Genomic DNA, 2,683 nt, shown 5'->3' on the forward strand with positions numbered 1-2,683 from the left:
TTTGCTTCATTTTAATTTTTTTTGGTAGTTTTTGGAATGATCAGAAACATGATCAATTGAGAATATTTTGGGCAGCTTTGTGGTCCAGTTGTATGGCTATTGCTGCCGAACGTGCAGGTTCCTGGTTTGAGTCTGCTCAGGGCGGCGCAAAGTTAAGTTCTTGGAATAGATTGTTCATTAACATCCTTGCAGGTTGCTGAGTTGTGAAATGAGTACCTGGTTGTTAACAGCATTGAAAAAATAGGTACATTACAACCTTTGGCGTCATGCCTCGTCCTACGTGTTAAGTGTTGCTCTTGGCTTGAGATCCCTTAAAAAACAATTTGAGCGCATTTAGTGGATATTGCGCAATATAAAAACTGGAGTCCGTACTCAAGCTCCAGAATATACATACTTCCAACCATCTTTAAACAAAAAGTCTTTGATCTTGACCGTAATCATTTCACAGAAAAGCCATCTGACAGGTCATCGGATTGTCAGAACTTCAAGAAAAGTGGAAAATGCCAATCTGATCCTTTGAAAGCTGCCAGAGAGTGTTCTGAGACTTGCAGGTCTTTATTGGTTGCAGACGTAGTTAAAGGTAAATTATAATTGTGCCCTCCATTTTGAATTTCACTCCGAGTTTATGAACAATGATCTACTTGTAGCTCTTTATTGGAAGCAGACACAGTAAAACGTAAATTATAATTGTGTCCCTCCATTTTGAATTTCATTCTGAGTTTATGAACAATGATCTAATACACGTTGATACTGGCTTTTTCTTCTTATATTCTGTAAACTGTTTTGCAACGATTCAGAGCTATTAGATTTGTCTAATGCCTTTGACGTAGCAATAAAGAAAGATTACTACAACTTGAGATGAATGAAATTTCGGATCGATTCATAAAGGGGATTAATCCTTCTAAAAATAAAAACTGTTACAATTGGAGGTCTTTAAATACATAGGAAGCCTTACAACTTATTTTTTCCTTAATATTTTCTTAGTGTAAATTGATATTTTTTAAAATAAATAAATAAAATTCCCTTTATTCATCCCTAATGGGAAATTTGTCTTTCGGGTCTATCCCAAGGGAAGACTGGAATAACCGAGGCGTCAGCCGCAGTGCAGCGCCGCAAAGTGACCTAGGCGAGGTGACGTGCTCAAGGCCACACAAAGAGGCAGGTCGTCGAACTCTGTATCTTTTGGGTATGAAGCGAAGACCGTACAACTGAGCCACGCTGCCCCCTATATTGTATTCCCAGAAAAATCACCAGATTTAATTAAGATGACATTTTCGTCTTTGTAACACGCCTTATCGGTTGGCGGGTGGCAAGTGCTCTGAATATCATTGTGATTTTTATGTTTTCCCTCATTTTATCACTGGACTTTTATATCAACTTGTGTGTGACTGTCTGTAGAATCTCATTGTGCAATTCATAATAATTTTAAAAAGTAGATTTTGAAAGTAAATTGTAACTTTTTACATTCCAACACAATGGATACAATTTATTTTATAAAGTTTTATCATCGTGAACTGTTTTTATCAGATATTTTGGGACTCCTACTAATTGCCACCTTTACAACGTCATATTTATTTTCAATATTCTCAACGTAAAAGTTCTTACCAATGGTTCACGCCGAGACCGTCACCTGATCGTCGTAAACAACACACAATTGAAACTATTGTCGGTCACAGACCCAGTCCCAAATTATATCGATCACATACAACACACTAATAAACGTTGTCGTTTTCTTACACCCATAATTAATCATAAATTAAATCGATCATGCCAGCCTACAGTAAAGACGAGTATAAACACGCAACAATTAAATACACTCACAGACTAGACCAGCCAAGCGAACAAAGTAGAATAATGGAGGAACAAATACAAAAAAAACACAATCACGGTAATTAGCGTGAACTGTCGTAGTTTAACTAGCGTAAATACAAAAATTAAACTGGAACAACTAATACAAAACCACCGTCCCAGTGTTCTCATTGCAACGGAAACACACTTAACAAAGATATCGACAGCAAATTCATATTTAATGAGTACTACCTCGACCCAATGGGCGAAAGAGGCGTCTTAATAGTGGTGGATTGCAATGTAACATCAGTCGAGAGAATTGCAGAAACTACTTGCGAAATTATCTGGGCAAAAATACCACTGTCTGGAAGAGAAATCCTTGTTGTGTTTATAGACAACCGTCCAAAGGGTAAGAGATTAAGCGACAAGGACAAACCTGCCGCTCATCACTTCAATGGGTCCAGTCATCGAGGATTGTATCACATTCAACTCGCGGTCCTTCAGTTTTGCCACACAACTAAACAGCATAGAAAATACAGAGCTGCAGAACTGATACTGCAACTTGACACCCCGTCACCTCACGGCATGAACTCGATACTGGACATCATTTAAATACAACCTTTATATCTTGCCCTTCTGACTCGCCCAGCCACCCATTGTCTAAATTTCATATGCACACGACTATCACTACCACAGCTACTACAACTATTAAAATTACTACTACTACTACTACTACTACTACTACTACTACTACTACTACTACTACTACTACTACTACTACTACTACTACTATTACTACAACAACAACGACAACTACTACTACCACTACTACTACTACTACTAATACTACTACTACTACTAATATACTACTACTACTACTACTACTACTACTACT

General features: G+C 37.6%; 1 protein-coding gene across 1 annotated transcript in view; it reads left to right on the forward strand.

Annotated features, from left to right (window-relative positions):
- Positions 1-2,683, forward strand: part of LOC144967122 (uncharacterized) — a 107,568-nt gene that overhangs the window by 72,572 nt on the left and 32,313 nt on the right. The gene's annotated exons all lie outside the window — the stretch shown is intronic.

The sequence above is a fragment of the Berghia stephanieae genome, chromosome 3 (genome assembly GCF_034508935.2).
Source record: "Berghia stephanieae isolate SIO BIC M18660-M18661 chromosome 3, UCSD_Bste_1.3, whole genome shotgun sequence".
Lineage (NCBI taxonomy): Eukaryota > Metazoa > Mollusca > Gastropoda > Nudibranchia > Aeolidiidae > Berghia > Berghia stephanieae.